The following is a 12,406-nucleotide window of genomic DNA, read 5'->3' on the forward strand; positions in this document are numbered from 1 at the left end:
AGCAAAATTTCACAAATACAAATACAAAACCGAATAGCATTTAATCTAAACATATTTTGTTCGCAAGACTTTTTGTTAGGTTTTCTTAAAATTAGGTTGTGCAAAAATTTTCTGAACTTTGAGCGCATTTTGCAACAATTTAGACGTATTTAAGAATGACGCAATGCGTTCTGCCCAACACGCAAGAACTAGCAACCATCAAGGAAATGACAGATCAAGGGAAAACTTCACCTCTTCCCGATAATCCATGGAAGAAGACGCAAAAGTGGCCAAAGTTATCGACTCCGTTATTTATAGAAGGAGGAGACTGGTACGCGATTCCCTCCTTTGTGGGGTCTGCTGCGACTGATGGAGTGGCTGTAGGTTGCTTTAAGGAACGTAGTACAACGTCGGGTTAAACCCATGAAGGTTTTGATTTTGATCTCAGGTAATCAATGTTCTGATGGCAAACTTTCAAATGAATATGCTGTAGAATGACGACAGTGAAGCGAGTACCCCGCGTCACAAACTGAGTGATGTTGATGTGATTCCAACAAAACCTCAGAATGTGTATTCGTTCTACATTGTCTGGACCAAAAGATCGTTGTTCAGTCGACAGAGGAGAGCACTTGTCAGTTTGCACATCTAGATCTGACGTATTGTTTAAGAACTTAGCATGCATGGATCCATCTAGTTGGAGAAGAAATATCAATTCCTTCGTTTCATTAAGGTCCTTATGGGCCACGCCATTGAATCAAATTAATTGTCCAGGTAGAAGTTCTCATGGAACTCTTTTGCAGGTTCAGGATACCCTTCAGCATTATCACATGTCGTGCACTATCATGCTTATTTGGCGCAGCTGAAATTTTTCGACTTATTTGGCGCAGGTGGTTCAAGGCAGAACATCAACCCGGTGGCGAATCTCTCAAAATCAATCAGTACGGCAAATGGGTTTTTCTGAGGCCTAATGTAAGTATATGAAGATTTGCTGTCAGTCAAGGCATGCACCCGGCAGTGACTTATTGAAGGATGCACCGTGAAATTTTGCTGGCTCACTGATTACGATACTCACCTTGCTTGATTTAGTCTAGTTAATACCAGGGCGGTGTTAGTTAATCATCATGCTCTGAGCGTCTTTTCACCTTACGGGGATAATGATCTGTTTCAACACAGTCTTTTTCTTTCCCTGTTGTATTTGGGAACTTTCCGCATAATGTTCTGAATTTCTTCAGCTACTTTACTAAGTACTTGAAAAGAATCAATGCCCAAAGTTTGTTATTATTAAGTTTCATGTTGTCAAAAGACCACTAGATTCTGCAATTATTGCCTTTTCCATTATGCACCTTGGTGTGTTTGAAGATTTTGAGTGGATATGTATCTGGTACGGATTGTCAGCCTATGGTTTAGATGCGTCTTACAACTACGTGTTGTACCAATACTTTTCTCCAGAATATTGTTTTAGATTTTGCGTCCGTTCAAGTTAAGGTTTTAGATTTGTTTGAAAAAGTCGACTTAAAAAGTGCGATGGTCAAAGCCCCATCGCAACTCAACTTTAGGCAAACAACCAAAATTTATAAAGTACTACTTTTGGGAAGCGGATGGCTGGCATCTGTCCAACTATTGTGTATATCTTTTATAACGATATTTTGCAGATTGATGTCAGTGTTATTATTTAAGCTAGTTTTCACTTAGTGATTCAGTTTGAATGATCAAATCTTTCATTGTCGCGAAGTGTTACAGTCAGGTCAGCCACACTGCTGTCAATTACTCCCCCGGTGTTTATACTTTTGGTTGCTAGTTTCTTTGCAGTATCTTGCAAACCAAGTCCATTCACGGTTTAATTGAGCACATAGCAAATGGAATGGTATCTTCATCAGAAGATTTAACCAAGTGAATTTCAGTCACCTAAATGCGTCTTTTGTCATCATGTCAGAAGATAATGCAACAACTTGTTTCAAATTTTTTGCTCACTGAAATATTCAACGTCACTTCGGCCAGCATGAGGTTGTCATGCCGTTCTTTTAAATTTTCAAGGGTAATGCTCTCAACTCCTCAAAAAATCTGTTCTAGGAGCTGCTGCAGTTGTTCTATCTAAATTTCGTAAGATTCTTGAATTGCCAGAACGTGCTTTTCCCTAAATCTCGAGAAAATCAGCTGTGTATCAGTCGCCTAAATTGCATGCTGGTTTGTACTTTTGTCATTAACAAACGACATTCACAAGGGTGAAGGTGGATGTTACAGGAAAAACAGCAAGTGGAGGGTACATTGTTGAAGGTGGAACTGATTTGTGTGTGCCATTGTGATATTTGATGACAGCGAACATCATTTGAGCAATTTTGGTTTTCGCTATAGTCGATTGGTTCTGTCCTAAATTCCTAATTTTGTGAAAATTTTTTTCACAAAAAATTCTGTGCTTCGGCCTTTTTTTTTCAACCAATCGTTTCAGGCAAGGAATTTTGGGTTAGCAAAGAGTCGCCACGGAAACTTTGCATTTGTCGGCAGACGTGAAGCGCTGTTTCTGTCTGAGCAAGCTATACTGCTTAAGTTTGTCTAATTTTGTACTGACGAAGAATTCTTGCAGACAAGATGTTCATTCGCGTGTTTCAAGTGAGATTTGAAACATTAAGCAGTTTGAAACTGCGAACACTTCAAACCTATTGATCAGGAGCAGTGGGAGTGGGGTGCGTTTGGCTATCCTGACTCAATGGAACACGGTTTCTGAGTCCCTACACCGGAGGTATGATTTATGTGAAGAATGGAGGAGCAGCATTGAGCGCCTTCGAGGAAATGTTAAGGGAAAAACTTCTTCTTAGGTCTGAACATAATTGCAAGTTGCGGGAAAAAACTTCACAGTGGCTGCCGTTGATGGAAACAGAACCAGTGAAGGGCAGTGTTGTGGCATGCCACAACTGATTACTGCGCGTTGTTCACTTTATGTATATTGTCGTATTCTCTTTTACGATCGATAAACGCACTTGGTATGTATGATTGAGAGATCGCTAGTTGTCAATGCTTGACGAAAAATAGTGTAAAGTTAGGTTTGCACAGTTTCCATAATTTTCCAGCGGAATTGATAGTTGATTTAATTCACAAAGAAAAACAATCGAGGGAGCAGCAAAGTTTGCTCGACAAAGACGGGAGGGGGTAATGGATTGGCATTATTTTCCACAGAGTTTTTGAGGATCTGGAAGTATATTAGTGGTGATCTGACAAATTGGATTGTAATTGGGATTTGATGGCCGGAGCACTTGTTGGTGCTTATTGTGGATTGGATGCATTAGATACTAAAGCACTGGCGAGAAAAATCAATTGTGGAGAGGGAGTTTAATTTTCCCGGCAATTTTCCCGGCATGTTCGAACAACGAGCGAGCTAGTTTTCAATTGCGTGCTTGCAAACTTCTGTCTGACAGCTGAAGCGTTGTTTTGGATCCTTTAGTTGAGACGGCTCGTGAAACTACATTGCCGGCGATAGTTATAGGTACCGAAAGTGTCGTTGGTCTTGAATGCCATTTTCTTGCCAGGAATGCGTCTTCGTCTATTACGTTTCCGTCATCTGCCGCTTCAGGCCTGTTTTTTTGAGGTTTTTGTTTAACTCAACTAGAGCACTTGTACTGTGCTCAAGAAACTGTTGGAACGTTGAACTGAAGAAGTTCTACGGACCATTTCTTGTTTCAACCGTTCGACTCAGCAAGAAGAATTTAAATCACGATGAATTTGCAGAATCTCGAAGAACAGCCTTTATTTTGACCAATTTGTTGGCGGTAAGAACTCAGTTAGTTCATAATGGCTGCATACTGATGAACTTGTTAGCAGCTTTTTTTCTGTCAATAGAAACGTTGGCCACTCGTGGTCCTAGTTGGGCTGCAATATTTTATTTTCTTTTTCTTATTTCAACGCGCTGCTTGTGGCTGCTGTGTCTCTCGCTGTTTGTAGTGTTACGAAGTAAATAAAAGAACGAATTTTAGCCAATCAGATTCGAGTATTTCGAAACTTTAAAATAAGAATTAAATACGTTCTAATATACGTAGAAAGTTCCGAAAAAGTTCATTTAACCTAATTTCAGGTAAATATAACCACTATATGTATCGATTAAGCAGGTTTTCGGCTTAATATTTTTAGGTTTTCTAGACAATTGTCGATTGAATACGAACTGATTTTGACGTCAATGACATCAGACAAAAAACCTGTTAAATGAACAACAAAAAATCTTGCCGTCTAAATTCCACTTGTTGCATTGATCGTTAATGCTTACATTGTATGATTGTACGTTTTACAGCTAATACGTTACTTGATCAATGTTATCGTTAATACTTATACGTGGTTGGCTTATACGTTGTTGCTTATGTAATATATCGTTTCAACTGACTTTCGAAAGAGTTGTTTTACACCTTTTACATGGTGCCGCATCCCAGTTTGCGAAAAATTAAAATGACAAGCAATTGTTGCGAGGACCAATGAAGCTGCACGAAGTGTTGAACAACAGCCACGCAGGGCCAATGAGTTAGAAGCCAATCAAATCCATAGACTGTTAAATGTTCTACACATCTTGAGACACAAGACAGTGAAAAATGCGGCAAGCAGTGGTCAACCTGTTGCATTTGGACTGGAGGTGGTGATGCATGAGGCCAACAGAGACTACGTCAACCTCGGAAAGCTCCTCAAAGACCGCAAAGACGGTGAGGAGAACCCATGTGTCAACTAGTGATTAAGAAGAGAACGAAGTACTTCCGGATCTGGGCTCTGCTTCGTACTCCTCAAGTTCAATACCCACAAAAACTGACAAAAAACTGTAAGACAGAACGTTAATGAATTTTTGCTGATTTGTGTGAATTAATTAGATTTATCACCTAGACGGCAAGAAACCCCAACCCGTGAATTTTTTTCTGACATTGGTGTAGTAGAGTTAAACTAAATTTTGTAGAAAACATTGGTAAAGGGGCCAAAAAATAACGATTTTAGAGACGAAAAGACATCGAATTTGAAAATTTTTGGTAGATTTACCAAAAATTCGAGAAAATTGATATAGTCGGTTCGTATATCAAAAATAACCTCTGATAAAGAAAAAATTGAAAGAAAATTATGCTAATTTGTCCAATTTTGAAAATTTTTGGTCTATTTTGATGCAAATCAAAAAACATAGAATATCAATATAGAATATTGCAAAACCGTACTTTCAGGCATAAAACCGTCCAATTTACTGGATTACCATTCCGTATTCAAAAAATTGCAGAAATATTGACCAAAAATAGAAAAAATTGGACAAATGCATAAAATTTTGACAAGGTCGTCAAAAAATCAATTTCTCCAACAAGAAGGCTCGATAATTGAGTGAAACTCAATTAACACAGAAAAAGTTGTGAAAATTTTCACAACCTCCGGCCCACAAAAAAAAACGATTGAATCCCTATAATTTTTCTCGTCGCTCGTTTATGTACCGTTTCGTGCGCGTCCTTTTTGTCCTTTAAATTTTCAGTTCTCCGTATTCCCGTTTTCAGTAACGTCGCTCTCCCAAAACTTCGCTTTTCGTTTTCTCCGTCTACTTTTCTGAATTTCAGTGTAGTATGTCATATGTGATAAAGTATGTTGTTGTTTTGCTGTAGTATTTTGAGTATGCTAGTATGCTGGTTTGTTGTTTAAGTCTTATAGCTTTCTAGGGTGTGACTTAAGTTTATTCTCGAGTTACGGCTGGATTGTCCTTTGATTTTTCAACTTTACTAATTTACTAGCCCTCCTGTTGTAGTATTTTGATTTTGCTGCTCTATGTTTGTGTACCTGTAAGATTGCTAGTTAGTTTGGTCTTGCTACCTTCTAGGGTGTGACTTAAGTTTATTCTCGAGTTACGGCTGGATTGTTTCTTGACTTTTCCAACTGTCTTAGTCTACAAATACACTATTGTAGTTCATTCACTTTTGCTGTAGTTTGTTTAATACCGTTAGTATGCTGATTGTTTGTTTTGGTTTGGGTTTTGCTAGGATGTGACTTAAGTTTATTCTGGAGTTACGGCTAGTAAATTTCTCGACCTTTTCATCCTTTTAGTGTACTACTGCATTGCCGTAAAATAATTTGTCGTTAAATTTGTCGTTATAGACCCATTATGAACTATATTAGATTGTCTTGCAGTAGCTTCTCTCCTTCTTCCTAGGGTGTGACTTAAGTTTGTTCTGGAGTTACGGCTAGGTTGTTTGCTTGAGTTTTTGCTGTGGTCTGCTAACATAGTTCTATCCAACCTCATTCCCGCCCGTTCTCTCCCACCGTCCCGTTTCGTTGCGTAGCGCGTTTTCCAGCCGCTTTCCCGCACGTCCCGTTTCCGTTCCGTCGCGCACTGCTCGCTCGACTTCTCGTCTGTCCCGTTTCCGTCACGTCGCGCGTTGCTCGCTCGACTTCCCGTTCGTAACGTCTCCGTTTCGTCGCGCGTTGTTCGCTCGACTTCCCGTATTCCTTTGCCTCCCTCCGCGTTGAGCGCATAGCGTTCAGCGCTCCACTTCTGTTTTGTCGGGCACAGTGTGCTCGACGACCTTCTTTGCTCTTTGGGCGGTTTGTTTTACAGACTGTCAACAGTGTGCTGCGTTTGGTGTCTTTTTCGTTGGGTTTGTTTTGCGTGGGTTCGATTTATTTGGAGTGTGCATATAATAATTAACCGTGTGCAGTGGTAGGTTTGCTGGTCTTTGGAAATAATAACATCGTGATGTCTAATAGTCTTGATCAAAAAGTCAAATTTGTACGCTGCCAGGTCAAAGCGTGAAGCTGATTTGCATGCTATACATGAAGATATCCTTCATTGTATAAATATTCAGAGTAGGCGAGTGAAAGTTGAACGCCTAGTAACAAAGTGCAACGAAGCATTTATGACTGTTGTAGACAAAAATGAGGACCTGATTGCATTTGCTGGAAAAACGGAGGATCCAAGTGCACTTGTTTCTTCCTTAGAGTCTTACTTGGAGGCAATGACAACTAAGAACGACAAGATCCTCGCTTCAGCACGAAACTACATCAACTCTGCTGATGATAAAGTGAGTGAGTTCCAGGAACCAAGGGCTTCCATTCGTTCTAGACTTCCCTCAATTATGACATCGTCAAAAACATCCAGTCAGCGTAAACATGATTATGTAATTGCTAAGATGAAGCGTGAAGAAATTGAAAAACAGAATGAGGCAGCCATTCGCCTTGCTAAACAGAAAAAGCAAATGGAATTAGATGAACTGGAGGAAAACAACAGAAAACGGTTGGCAGAGGCAACTCTGCAAGAATTTGAATTGCTGGACGCCGTTTCTAAAGGTAGCCAATCTGAAACAACTGCAAGTGCTAGAAGCTCAATGAGAAGTGAAAAGGCTGTCCAAGACTGGATCAACACCTCACTTGCTTTAAGTTTTCACAATGAGGAGAAAACTTGTGAACCAGAGGTTACGATTGACCCTCCAGAATGTCCTATTCACAACAACGGCAAAACAGTGGAAGATCAGAACACTGAAATTTCAAGGCATTCTATTCCAAAAAATTGTCGAGGCAATTACATTTTAAGCAATGAGACCTTGCAGCAACTCGACCCCTATTATACTCCACCTGAAAATTTTTTGGCTGCTGCTAACACACAGGCGTTGTACCAGGCGCACCTAAGAGCGCAAATGGATCAAACAGGCCAGCAAGGCATGGCGCATCCAAGCATAACTAATCAAGGAACCGCGGATAGTCAGCCGCCTTCTGTACACGCCCCAGGGGCTTCTTCACCACCCATTCAACAGCCCATTCCACCACAGCCGTTCGCACCGCAAGAAAATCAGAATAATGCAACAGAGTTATTTCCAAACGCACAACTTCTAATTCCACAATCCAGGGGACCTGAAACATCAAGTCTGCCCAAGAATATTTCGGCCCAGCAAATATGCTCCCGACAACAAATTAATTTTGTACCCCGAGCGCCAAACGCCACTCTTCCTCCTTTTCCGACAACAAATCATCCAGCCCCCGCAATAAACGTTCCCCTGCACCCAAGCGCCCCACCAAGTCCGAACATTCAACAGCACAACTCCGAACCCACTCATCCTAACGTCCTTCCCATTCCGAACCCAGTCTTCGCACCTAACCTCACTGCTCCCATCCCACGCGCACCTTTGATTAATCCTCCTCTTGTCAACAACACTTTCCAGAATAATAATAACCCAGTACACAAAGCTGTACGTTCCGTTGCTGCTCCTGTCCCAAATATGCCCAATATCCCTCTCGGCCAAAGTTTTGTGCCAAACATGAATCATTGGCGTTTTCCACAGCACAGACCGTCATTAGTCAACCAAGACGCTACCACCGTAAATAATGTTGCTCCAAATGTACAGGCACACATCGCACCATCAGTTACGAATTTTCCACAACAAATATATTCGAATTCGCCCATTTTGATTGATATGCAATCACCATCCGGCACACATCAGGAAAACCCGATTGCAACTACAAGTAATATTGTACCTGGTCTGGCCACTCCGGTCTTTCAGCCAACATACCCTTATGTTGGGCCCACCCCGTTGAGTTGGAGTGGTCCGCAGGTGTCTGCACCTGCCCCTCCGATACCGGACAATGCGTCATTGATTAGGGAATTAGCTGATGCAATAACCAGCAAGAAAAATGACCCCTTGCCAGAATGGAAACTTGCTCAGTATAATGGCGATCCATTACAATGGCACGAGTGGTATGGTCAATTCAAAAGCGCGATTGACTCGCAATCGCTAACTGATGACGTTAAATTGACATACCTCAAAACCCTCGTCACCGGTAAAGCAAAGATTGCAATCGCCGAGTTTGCTTACTGTGGTTTAATGTACAAGGATGCACTAAGGACTTTGGAACGTAAATTTGGCCAGCCACAGGCAGTCGTAAGTGCACACTTGGATAAACTAAGCAATTTTCCACCTCTTAAAATGCACAATAGTGATAACATTATTAACTATTCTGCAGCCATATCCAGCCTCGTTGGGGTTTTCAAGTCACTATCATATGATGCTGATTTGAAGAGCGCTTCCCTACTTAACCAAGCGGTACAGAAGTTACCACCAAATATGAAAGAGTCATGGTCACTCTTTACGGTTAAGAAGCACTGGGTTAAGCCTACCCTCCTTGATTTTAACGATTGGCTTAAAGAAAAGGCTGAGGCCCATGATCTTATGAAACAAAGCGCAACCAAGGCCAAACCTGAAGAGAACAACACTTCAGTAACAAAGACCAAAACAGCCTCAAAAGTGTTTGCATCGAATTCGCAACAAAGGGAAACAAAGAAGCAAATGCCATCTTCTTTCACAAACAATTACTCTCGGTGCATTGTATGCAAAGGTAACCACCGGCTATGGGAGTGTCGAGTTTTCAAAGAAAAGACCCCAACCCAGAGAGCTAAGTTGGTGGCCGATAATAAACTTTGCTTTTCGTGCTTACGTGATAAGCACACATTCCGCCAGTGTCCTCAACCAAGAAAGTGCCGAGCAGAAGGGTGTAATAGTTCGCATAACTCACTATTGCATGGAGCAGATAGGGTTTTCCCAACAAAACAGTCGACAAATTCCAATACCATTCAACCTTCTGGCAACACAGGTCAAAGTAAAGCAACTTCTAGTCAACTCCAGCCTAATAAGACCACAACAATGTCATCTGTTACTGATGTTAAGGGGCTCCTTCAGGTGACTGAATTGCAGTTGGTCAATTCATCCGGTTTAGATACCAAGGCTTTAGTTTTGTGTGATACCGCCTGCAGTAACTCTTGGGTGGCCGGTAGTCTCGCAGATAGACTCGGTTTGCACGGTAAAGCACTAAAGCTAACTGTCAAGGGTATTAATACCGAAGAAGTAGTTGATACTAGGGTTGTTGAAGTTACTGTGAAACCAAGAGAACAACAAGATTTCGAACAATTCACCGTCAACCCTTTCGTTAAAGAGAGTCTGAACGTCGGCTCAGATATAATTAATGTGCAGGCCCTGCAAGAGACTTACCCACACTTAGCAGTCCTTGATCCCGTAACATATTCCTATAAAGACATTGAGATGATACTCGGACAAGATGTCTATCATGCCATCCGCCCGTTAGAATACTTCTCTGCCGATGAGAAGCGTTCACCCGTTGCCGTACGCTTGCCCATAGGTTGGGTCTTAAGCGGTCCGTTACCATCAAGTTCGTCTTTTACCTCAACGTGCTTTAAAGTGAATATCGAACAAGACAATGAGTTAGCAAGTCAAGTAAAGTCATGGTACGACATTGAATCATTCGGGGCAAACAAGCAGGTCGACTCAAGATCTGCAGCAGACGCAAGGGCTCACGAAATCCTTGAGAGTACCACCATACACAATGGCCTGAGATACGATGTCGGAATGCTGTGGGCAGCAGATAACACCAAGCTCCCAAATAATTACTTCTCATCCCTTGTGCAACTAAAATCTCTCGAAAAACGATTGGCTAAGGATGAAGACCTTAGAGAGAAGTATACTAGTACCATCAAGGAAGACCTAAACAAGGGGTATGTAATTGAGGTTCCGGACGCTCACAAGGTTGAGAAGCGGTCCGATAAAGAGTGGTACCTACCCCACCATCCGGTTTTAAACCCGAACAAACCGGGTAAGGTGCGTAGGGTGCTCAATGGAGCAGCAAAATTTCATGGCGCCTCACTGAATAAATCTTTGCTCACTGGCCCTGATCTGCTCCAAAACCTTATTTACGTACTTCTTCGCTTCCGACAACATCCATATGCCGTCTCTGCCGACATCGAGGGAATGTTTCTACAGGTTGGTGTATTACCATCAGATCAACCATCACTTCGCTTTCTGTGGCGGGAGGACCCCACAACTAACGTTGTAGTGTATCAATATACGCGCCATATATTCGGGGCTAAAGACTCGCCCACATGCGCCAACTATGCATTACAACGCACTGCGAGAGACAATGCCAAGTTTTACCCCGAAGCTGCAAAAGCCGTCCTTGAAAACTTCTACATGGACGATTACCTTGACTCAGTGGAGTCTCCCGAGAAAGCCATCAATAGATCGAAGGAATTGGTACATCTTCTCCATCTCGGTGGATTCAAGCTTACAAAATTCGTAAGCAATGTACCAAATCTGGCTGACCGAATTGATGGTTCCCCTCAGTCTACTGAGCCCAAGGTTATTGTTTCATGTCAGGAAGATTCATCGCATGCGCTAGGGTTAAAGTGGGATCACACTAATGACACTTTAGTTGTGAGTAGGGGTACAAGCTGCGCTATCACCAAGTCCCTCACGCAACGCTTGGTCTTAAGTCTTGTCTCGAAAGTCTTTGACCCCATTGGTCTTGTCGCACCGTTTACCGTCGGTGCGCGATTGCTCTTAAAAGACATCTGGCGTGTCACAGGACAGCAATGGGATGACGAGCTCCCACAGGACATGGTTCAAAGATTTTTGGTCTGGAGTGCGGACTTACCAAAGCTTGAAAACATCAAAATTCCTCGAAGTTACTTTAGTGGACCCTTTGATAATACAGAGTTGCATATGTTCGGTGACAGTTCCCAGGATATTTTTAGTGCCGTCGCATTTCTTCGAGCCCGAGTAACAACCCCTACGGGCAAGATAAAAACAGAGCTTGCGTTTGTTTTGGGGAAAGCGCGCGTGGCGCCAATGAAAGTAATGACTGTCCCTGAACTGGAATTGCAAGCAGCTCTACTTGCCGCCCGGCTGAAGAACGAAATTATTCAGGCACTTACTGTAACTGTTAACCAAGTATTCATGTGGACAGACAGCACGACCGTTCTTCAGTGGATAAACTCTAATGAAAAGCAACCAATCTTTGTTGCAAACCGCGTTTGTGAAATTTTGGAGTATACCAGCGTTGACCAATGGAACCACGTCGCAACTAAGGATAATCCAGCTGACGCTGGCACGCGTGGAATGTCCGCTGAGGTTTTGCAACTAAGCAGTTGGGTCAATGGTCCACATTTCTTAACTAACTCAAGGTTCCCTTTCGTGCCGAACAAAGACGTCATTAATAACATCAAACTTGGCGTCAACCAAGCAGTCATCATAGAAGACACTGTCTCTCTCGCTACATCTGTTAAAAAACAGACAACTCCCGTTCCGTCGTTATTCCCATTTGATAAGTTTAGTTCTTATCAAAAGTACTTGCGCATTGCCGCATACGTTCTCCGGCTTTTGCCGAAACATGCCGGCTACCGTAACCCCGATGGTAGCATTACTGACCCTACTGAGCTTGACGAAGCCGAGCGTCATCTACAGTACTTGGTGCAAGGAGAGTCTTTTGAAGCCGAAAGAAAAGATCTTCTTGACGATAAATTCGTTAAACGGAGTAGCCGAATTGCTCCACATTCACCGTTTATTAGTCCAAATGGGCTAATACGTTCCTCGGGCCTTATCAAGCGGTTAATGGAAGTTGGGTTTAGTGTAAAGTACCTAATCATCTTAGATGCACGTCA

General features: G+C 42.2%; 1 protein-coding gene across 1 annotated transcript in view; it reads left to right on the plus strand.

Moving 5' to 3' along the window:
• Positions 1–12,406, plus strand: part of LOC142343088 (uncharacterized) — a gene marked incomplete at its 5' end in the record, with an annotated part of 86,263 nt that overhangs the window by 22,240 nt on the left and 51,617 nt on the right. The window lies entirely within an intron of this gene.

This window comes from Convolutriloba macropyga, chromosome 7, assembly GCF_964194025.1.
Source record: "Convolutriloba macropyga chromosome 7, txConMacr16.3, whole genome shotgun sequence".
NCBI classification, from domain to species: domain Eukaryota; kingdom Metazoa; phylum Xenacoelomorpha; order Acoela; family Convolutidae; genus Convolutriloba; species Convolutriloba macropyga.